This window comes from Podarcis gaigeae (genome assembly GCF_964106915.1).
Source record: "Podarcis gaigeae genome assembly, chromosome: 12".
NCBI lineage: Eukaryota > Metazoa > Chordata > Lepidosauria > Squamata > Lacertidae > Podarcis > Podarcis gaigeae.
In genome coordinates, this window is record NC_139688.1 from 56,669,438 (window position 1) to 56,679,285 (window position 9,848).

Consider the following 9,848-nt stretch of genomic DNA (forward strand, 5'->3'; position numbering starts at 1 on the left):
ATGCTCAGTGTCTTCTGAGATTTGGTCTAGTCTGAATATCCTACACAAGGGAAGATGTTTAGCAGCAGCTGTACTGTACTTTGGGTGAACTTGTCCTGCTATTTTGATGCCAGAGATGTTCCTTGGGTGTCTTCCAGTGTGGTGAAATGCTCTGAGTGTTGCTGACAAGACATTTATGTACAGTGGTCAAGGAGTTTTTCCCTTCTCCCTACCCCTCTTGGCAAAAGAATGTTTCTCTGAGCTGTGATTGAAAACATCGGCTGATTCTCATACTACATTTTAAAATGTATGATTAAAATCATTTTAGCGTACAGCTGAAAATACTCCTGCTCCTTTAAACCAATTAAATAGGTTTCTAAAATGTCTCAAGATATTCAGTTTGCTTGTTTTAGAATGAAGAACTGCTACATATATTATGTTCTACTCATTTTTCTTCTTCCCCCCTCAGTTACAAGATACAAATACTATTTTTCTTTTATTTTTACTACAGGCTTCTCCAGGGCTTTGACAAGAACATTAATCCTATATTCTTTTGTAGTTGGTTCATGCATCCTTGCATATCCCTGTGCTTGTTTCAGATACAAAAATCAAAATAGAATTTTCAGGGTTTTGTCATAGGTACATTACAAGAGTATTGCATAAATCTTTAAAGCATTCTTAAATCTCTGCATTTATGTTTACCTCGTGTTTACACTCATTAGGGGATGTGTCTGAGCCCACATGTGTGTCCAGCATTCATGTGTACTCGTAAACACGCTATCAGGCTTGTGATATTTTGCTAGAGTTACGATGTGTGTTCATTACGAATATGTCTTTACCCTTAACCTTATGTCTGCAAGAAGTTCTCAGACAAAAGGTTTATTACATGAAATGTGACAGAATATAAAAATTCTGCTTCAGACAGCAAAATTACAAATTTAATCAGGCAGCAAATCCTACAGTACATACGCATCCAGATCTAAAAAGTGAAAGAATAACTATTCTCAAAAGCCTACAGAAAGTGAGCACGGCAATTTTGCCACCGAACCCACACTAATAGCAATGCAAGAAATGGAAGCAGAAAGGTTTACTTGTCCTGAAGTGAAGCATGGTGTCAAATTGGTCCTTGAGAGCATAGAGTGAAAAGGGGTCCATGTTGGAGCTTTGAGAACCAACCAACCATTGAAAATCCATGGTTTGTCCTGTTTTGAGCCACTACATTCCAATGAAGAGAGGTGGATGAGCAGTTCTTATAATTCCAATATTTCTATTGTTCTATTGTCTCTTCCTCGAATTTCCTGCCTATTTCCCATTTTGTTTACTCTGCTTAATTGGATGTTGACAGAACATAACCCTAATGAGCAATGACTAAACTAGTTATCCTTGTTTCCTGTTTTAAAGTTATCTTACTATTTGTCTGTGTGGCAGCCGTTCTTTCAAAGGTGTTGATTAGATTCTACTGGCAATTACATGTGCTGATCTTTACACAAAGCATCACAAGTGCAGGATATCTCCCCAATGCCTTCCAGGGCACCTGTGACATAAGACTGGTACCAGGGTCAAGAAAAGTTCATAATGGGGATCTCTTTTCATGCTAAGTTAGGCCAGCTCATGCCAAGATCTGCAGTAATAAACCACAGAAAAAGTTCAGATTGGCACATCGCCCCTGAGATAGAAAACCATGAGCCATGACCATCCCTCATTGTAGTCCATCAACAGCTGATATCCAAAGGGATTGTGCCTGAGTACACACACTGTTAAGTTGTGGATGAACATATCAGACGACACAGGGATTCTTCAAACAGCTCTTGTTTATTCACAGGCCAGAACAGAACTGAACTGAAGGGTTCAGCCAGCCTGCTTATATAGAGCTCCACTACAACGCAACAGTAACAACTTTCTGTAACTATCCAATCACTGAACGTCACTTTCAATTCCTTATTTGCATATGTGGACCTGAGTGAAAACTATCTACAGTATTCCCCCTGCTGGCCCAGGGTGAGAAGTACAGTACATAACACACACAGCACACTCATCAGGGCCAGCCCATCTATGAGTCAAGGCAAAGCGACTGCCTCAGGCAGCAGGATCCACATGGACAGCAGAGCCCAATGTAGATCTTTATTACCCTTTGCTCCTGATATAGATTTTCACTCAACCCTTCTTCCTTAGTGGGGAGGGGAGCACCATTTTGTGGTTTGCCTCAGGTGCCAAAATGTCTTGGGCCAGCCCTGACATCTATCCCTCCTTAGGCAGAGATTTTGCAGTGCTTTTCAGGCCCTTGGGGAGGGGTCAGGAGTGGGCGCAGCAAGTAAACACATCCCCTCCCCTCTCCTCTCTCAAGGCCCGAGGGCTCAGGTTTAGGAGCTAAATGCCAGCCACAGATTATGTATTTTATTGCTGTCTGTTCATGTACGCACTGCACTGTGGGAAAGGGAAATGGTTTCCTTTTACCTGTCCTTCCTCCTGCAACAATCCTATAGTTGGTCTTTTGTTTTTGTAACTTCACACCACAAAAACCCCACCCTGTATTCCAACATAAAATTGTTTGGGGAGGTGTTGATGCGTCTCCAGCTGCACTGCGACTTGGGCTGGCATAGAATCACATTTTCTCCTCCGCTCCCATTTTCTTCTCTTTTTCTGTGCTATTGCAGGAAATCTTAAAGCATCTCCAACTTGAAACAATGCCAGAGCTTGGCTTCCCCCAAGGCTAGGTTCACTTGTTACAACAAAATGTTAGTTTTGCCTATTTGCCAGCTCACACAAGTTGCCTGGACTTTGTTCCCATTAGTAATTTAACCTGTGTACTGAGAGCTCATAAAATAATATTGCTGCAACAACTCCTAGAGTAAGATATACCTTTGCCAGATCTCTGACATTGTGTCAGTTTATAGTTCACATGTTTAGGAGGCAACCCAGACAACGCCACCCAGCCATTCCTGCAGAAATGGGTGACCTATTCACCCAGGGTCAGCAGGGAGAGGACCAGCAGGGAGAGGACCAGAAGGATGAGTATGGGGCTGAGGAACTCATCCAACTGAGCGCCTAAGGACCACGTCCTATTCAGACCCTCCCTCATGTGATGGTGGGGTTGGGGTTGCGTGGAAGCTGTATGTTTCTGGCAGAATGCATACCCTACATTGTTGTTTTGGGGAGGTGTTGACACTGTTGTGGGCAGTGGAGGCAATCATGTAGTGTGTCCAGGGCGCTTTTGATGGAGACATGGCTTCTGTCCTTGGCCAGTCCACCAGATCATCCACGAGATCTGCCACAACATGGTTGCAGTGCCATCAGGGATCCAGGAGCTGACCCTGTCCTCCGCAGCTTCATCCTGGTCATGCGGCCAGAGGCCATTGCTTAGATGACAGTGTGCTGGAATTCCTGGAAGCTAAGACCCAAGTTTTTGGCAAGTATTCTTTGGTGAGAGAACCCAAGCAGACATTTAACATCACAAAACATGTGGCAAAGAAAAGCATGAAAATATAGGCTGCAAAGTATAAACTTTTGCCAGTATAAGGTTAATATGGACAGCAACTTCAGATCAAAAAGAAGATATCACTGGACACGTCATATGCTTCAGTAAGATAGACAACACTTTCCTGTCTAAACATTGTGGAGTCCAATATACATGAAACATCAATTTCTGATGAATCAATTTCAATTTTAAATCTAAAGAAACGTTCTGTATATATTTTAAAGCAATTTCCTATGGTTTAGGTTGTATAGTACTTTCTAATTCCCTTTTCCATTCTAACCTAAGTTGCTGACCATGTACGTTACAAGTTTCCAGTAAACATTTATAATCAATTGTGATCATTTTGATGTTTTGTGAAGGCCCAATTACTCCTTCCAGAAATTTTGCAGATGCTGAAGCACACAAAGTAAATGGACTATAAATGCACACCAGCAGTTGTTGTACTTGAAAATACTGCCATTCAGAATTCATTGGTAAATGATATATTACCCTCAATTAAAAAACTGTAAAAATTATCCATTTGTTCATATATATCAGCTAACCCGATATATAAACTCCGCAGTTTGCCTACTTCTTCCATAATGACCGCTCCCTGCTTAAAACGGGGGGCGCCCTTTGCGTGGACGCGCGCAGCCCCTGGATCTGGAGCGGCTCCATCAGCATAGGCTTGGCTTTGCCTTCCCTCAGGTGGGATACCTGGAGGTCTCCGCCTACCTCAGTCCAGGCCAGGTAGGGGAGGGATTACCTGCACACACAATAGAGGGAGGATCTTACCTGGGAATCCTCACTTGGCTCCAGAGCTTCTCCCACCCTACCCACCCTCAGTTAATGTCTTATTTTGCAGGTTAACTTTTCTTCACAGGTTTTGCAGGTTAACTTTTCTTCACAGGTATGTGGGTGCTGCTACGTTAAGGTCGCTGTAAAAGAGCCGGAAATGAATTTCCCTGCATTGGCAGGTTTCGCCTTTCCCGTAGCAAAACGTCACAACTTTGGCGCTTTCAGGCCTTGGGCGGAATCCTTTAGTCCATCTTCCTCTTTGCAGCGGCAATACCAGGGTTCCCCGTTAAAGGGGTTTCTGAAGGGAGGCTTTGAACGTACGCCGAAAGGTCATTATTGCTCTCCCCTGCAGCGGCGGCATAACGGGGGCGGCTATCTCTGCTTGAACATATGTTCTCCAGAGCCGGCCCATCCCCCACACAAACACTGGATAACCCTGATGCTCCCTAGGTCCCCGGCTGGGGACTGGGGAGGGATAACGGCCAATGCCTGAGCCAAGGTCTACCGACATTTGAAATTTAATAAAGTTGTGGGCAATTTAATCCCATAGCACACTGTCTTGAGTCGTTATTCCACATGACGGGGGGGGGGGGGACCGCTCAGGATCTGGGGACTCCGCCTGTCCACGCAAAAAGGATTGCCTCACTATCTTCAAATCAGGGTTACCCCAAAAGTCAATTTATCATGAGCATATGGATCAAATTACAGCTGACAAGCCAATATACACCTAGGTGGAATTTACACACATATAAAAAAGGTGTGAAAATGCTTTTTTAAACGTTTTGAAAAATACATTGAATTTTGCATAGCTCACTGTTGCCAGCTAGTTTCACATTCGTATATCGCACTTTACAACACATTAAAAACATTTTATTTGCAGCTATATAGCTGAGTAACATGTCCCTCTAGTTGCTGTAACTGAAGATGGCATTGATCTTTTCTTTCTTTCTGTTTTACATACCTAGATCCCAGTGCCGCCCACATTATTTGTGGCAGTACATTCCCCTGAAGTTTGTAAACCTTACCCCAAGCACTAAGTTTAAGTAGTGTCAACCTTTCCACATCAATGAAGATTTCTGTTATTAACCTATTTAAAGTTAATTTAATCATCTGAGAAATATCTGTAGGAAACAAAATCCCTAGATATTTTATAACCTCGGCACCAGTGAAAATGTCAATTAGAATTCAAAGCAAGCAATTTCCACTTGCCTGCCGACATTATTTCAGATGCATCTTAACATATGAGAGATTCTAATCATGACTCTCTCACATTATGTAAGGTGCCCCCATTGATTCACAATACTAAACACACCTATTTGAGAGTAAGTCTACACAGAGAGAATCAGACTTCACATACACAATTACCGTATTTTTCGCTCTATAGGACACACTTTTTCCCCTCCAAAAATGAAGGGGAAATGTGTGTGCGTCCTATGGAGCGAATGCAGGCTTTCGCTGAAGCGTGGAGAGCAAGAGGGGTCGGTGCGCACAGACCCCTCTCGCTCTCCAGGCTTCAGGAAGCTATCCGCAATCCTTCGGAGCGTGGCGGGAGTGCCCTGCATCCTGAAGCCCGGAGAGTGCAGAGGTGGGCTCTCTGGGCTTCGGGCAACTATCCGCAAGCCTTCTGAGCGCGGGGGAGTTCCCGCCGGGCTCCAAAGGCTTGTGGATAGCAGCCTGTTCTGGGGGCTGGGGTCGGAGGAAGCTCGGGCTTCCCCCGCCCCAGCCCTGCGCCGGGGGGGGGGAATATTTTTTTTCTTTATTTGGCCCCTCCCAAAAAAACCTAGGTGCGCCCTATGGGCCGGTGCGCCCTATAGAGCGGAAAATACGGTATATGGACTGAGCTGAAAGTTGTCTATGGCCAGGGAGGAACATGTACATTTGAGAAGGAACAGAAAGCACAACTGGACCTTTGTTTTCAATGCTGTTGAAGAGATAAGCCACTGTTCAGCTCAAAAAACAAAACAAAACACAAAACAGCTTGTCTGTCCTGTATCAGCATCAGTGAACAGGACATAGGATTTGTACCAGAAGCAGGTCATATTTCATCCTGTAATACAGACATGACTCAGGACAAAGAAGTCTCTTGTCACATCACAAACTATCACTATGAAATCATATGTGAGGTCAGCACAGGCTTGTGCTGAAGATGAAACTCCCGGTAGGACTGCTCAGTTGGGGTGTTGCTACACAGAGGTCTGGTTCCTAATTTCATGACTATGCGGCCAAAGAGGAGGAAAGAGGAAGTGAGAAGCTTTATGTTCAAGGTTCACAGAAAAGTGATAGGGCTGAATTCAAACAAGTCAAAAAGAGGTAGGTGTCAATTGGTGAACTGAAATGAGTGTATATAGAGAAGGAAATTAAATATCTATGCTGTAGACCAGTGTTTCCCAACCTTGTGCCTCCAGATGTTTTTGGCCTACAACTCCCATCATCCCTGACCACTGGTCTTGCTAGCTAGGGATGATGGGAGTTGTAGGCCAAAAACATCTGGAGGCACAAGGTTGGGAAACACTGGTTGACATGTGATTTACTCTGCCTATGGAAGCTTGGCAAATTTCCATCAGATGCTTCTTCGCACCCCTGACAAAACTTCCAAAACTGGAAAGTCATGGCAGTTAAACTGGTATAAAACTGATAGAAATGTAGCCATATAAATGTAGCCATATATATATATATATATATATATATATATATATGCAGGTTTTGGTGTCCTCGGGTGTCTTCCCGTGTAAAAGTTGGGGTGTCTAGGCGACGTTTCGACGAGGTCTCACTCGTCATCTTCAGGCTGGTGCTTTCGGCTTCTTGTTACTGGAACAGAGCGGGATCTCAATTGAGATCTCAATTGAGATATATATATACTTGGAAAATAAATACAACCCAGGTGGTTAAGAAAGCCCAAGAGAGACTTCATCTCCTCAGAGTATTGTGAAAGAACAATGTCAATCAACATTTGATGATCTCCTTCTACCGGTCCACAATAGAAAGTGTCCTTTCATACTGCATCACGGTGTGGTACGCTGGTTTGACATCAACTGATAGGAAGTGCCTACAGAGGGTGGTGAATACAGCACAAGGTATTATGGGCTGTCCTGTGAATCCGCTGGATGACATTGCAGAAGAACGTTGCCTCAGGAGAGTGAGGAAAATTCTCAGGGATGAGTCACACCCTGGCCGGCACTTTATTGATCTCCTGCCCTCGGGCAGAAGATATAGAAGCATGATTAGTCGCACCAACAGGGTAAAGAACAGCTTCTATCCGTGGGCTGTTAGGCTGCTGAATGAAGAGATAACAACAGGGCAACTGACTTTTGGGTTTGGTGTGTGTGTGTCGGTAAACGAGGGGAATTAAGACTAAGAGAGCTGAGTGAGGGGTGCTCGTGTAATCTCACTGTATACAAGTTGTACAACTGACAATAAAGTATTTCAATTTCAATATATCCACATTTGAAAATTCCAAAATGCAATGTTTCTGAGAAAGTGTGTGTTCTTAGGCAACATTTTGATCTCCCCACTGCCTCTATTATATATATATAAAAGCAGTGTTCTTTACAGAAAGCGTATCCCAGTCTTCCTGCCACCCAAATGACTTCTTATGAAGGAATAAATTAAATGTCCTCTACCTGAGCTACTTGTTTTCCCCAATATTAATTAGACAAAAAGGTCTAATTTCTGACATTTATCTTAGTCTTTTTTGTAAATTTTGCTACTACCACATAATCCTATAATAACCAATTCATTAACTTTGGTACTTGCTATTGTTTCTAGTATTTGGCATTTGATAAATGGGTAGCTGTTACCACATATAATGTGCCACTTCTGCATGTTCTTTTTTAATTGCATCCTTTGTGAATGTTAATGAAAAAAATACTGAGTTATTATTAGATATTCCATATTTTCATTATCCGCTTATTTTCTTCCTTTCTTTTGTGAGAAGGCAAGTCCACTACAGATGACAGAAATCTCAAGTTCTTTAACTTAGTTAAAACTATACTGATATCAACAGGGACGCAGGTGGCGCTGTGGGTTAAAGCCTCAGCGCCTAGGACTTGCCGATTGAAAGGTCGACGGTTCAAATCCCTGCGGTGGGGTGTGCTCCCGCTGCTCGGTCCCAGCGCCTGCCAACCTAGCAGTTCGAAAGCACCTCCAGGTGCAAGTAGATAAATAGGGACTGCTTACCAGCGGGAAGGTAAACGGTGTTTCCGTGTGCGGCTCTGGCTCGCCAGAGCAGCGATGTCACGCTGGCCACGTGACCCGGAAGTGTCTCCGGACAGCGCTGGCCCCTGGCCTCTTGAGTGAGATGGGCGCACAAGCACAACCCCAGAGTCTGTCAAGACTGGCCCGTACGGGCAGGGGTACCTTTACCTTTATACTGATATCAATATATCATATGACCTCATCATAATTTTATAGTCTCCCCCCAATACTCAACAAAAAAATGTTCCTTACTGCCCAAATATATTCTGTTTGGATTTGAATATTCTTCCCTATTGCCTGTGCCTACTTTACCAAAAACTCCATAAAACCCAGAAAAAAAGATGTTCTCCAATGCTTGATGCTTTATGAATTGTAGTTTTTCTTTAAAACAAACTTACATGTAAATATTGTATTGTGTATACATATGAACCATTTGGTGCTTGTAATCATGATAAAAAATATTAGAAAATAACAATTGTGCCCATCATGTGTAATCATGATAAAAAATATTAGAAAATAACAATTGTGCCCAAGAGGAAAAATGGATATCCCTTACACCCAATGCATAATTGGAACAATGGAAATTAATAAAAAATGCCACTCATTGGTGTTTAATAGACCTAGTTCACACAGCTTTATGTGCTGTATTTTTTGACTGATTATAATTATGAAATTATGAAAACAAGCCCGTTAGAAGGGTGCTCAAAACTCCTTCCTCTGCACACCTTCCAGCTTGTCAATATCCTTAAATTGTGACGCCCAAAGTATTCCAGGTGTGGTCTGACCACATGTTAAGTTGTGGTCCACTAAGACCCCAAGATCCTTTTCACATGTGCTATTGGCAAACCATCTTATATTTCTGCAGGTGGTTCCTCTTGCCTAAGTGCAGAACCTTCTCCCCACTGAATTTCATTCTACTGAGGAATGGCAAATGAAGATGATGGACTTTTCGGAGCTAGCCGACCTGACTGGAAGAGTTTGAGACCTGAAGGAGGAGGAGTAAAATTCAAAGACTATTTAGTTAAATGTGTTAAGATAACATAATTGGAAAAACTTGCAAATACCAGATAGGCTTAGGATTTAAATATGTAATGTTAGAGAATAATATGTTTAAAGTTAAAATGGAAAGAAAGAAAGGTGTTAAGTGATTAAGTTAATTTTATGAGAAAATTGTTTTTGGAAAACTGTTAAAATGATATACACTGAAACTCAGCCAGGTGGATCCGAGGAAGTCACTTAACAATGTTACTAAGATTGGATTAAGTACAGTTAAGATATATGTTTGTTTGTCTAAAAAATGTTGGAAAATTAATTTAAAAAATTGGAGAAAAAATGAATTTCATTCTATTGTATTAATTTGGGTCCTGTTCTCCAATCTGTTAAGGTCATGTTGAATCCTTATTGTGTCTTCTGCAGCATTGGC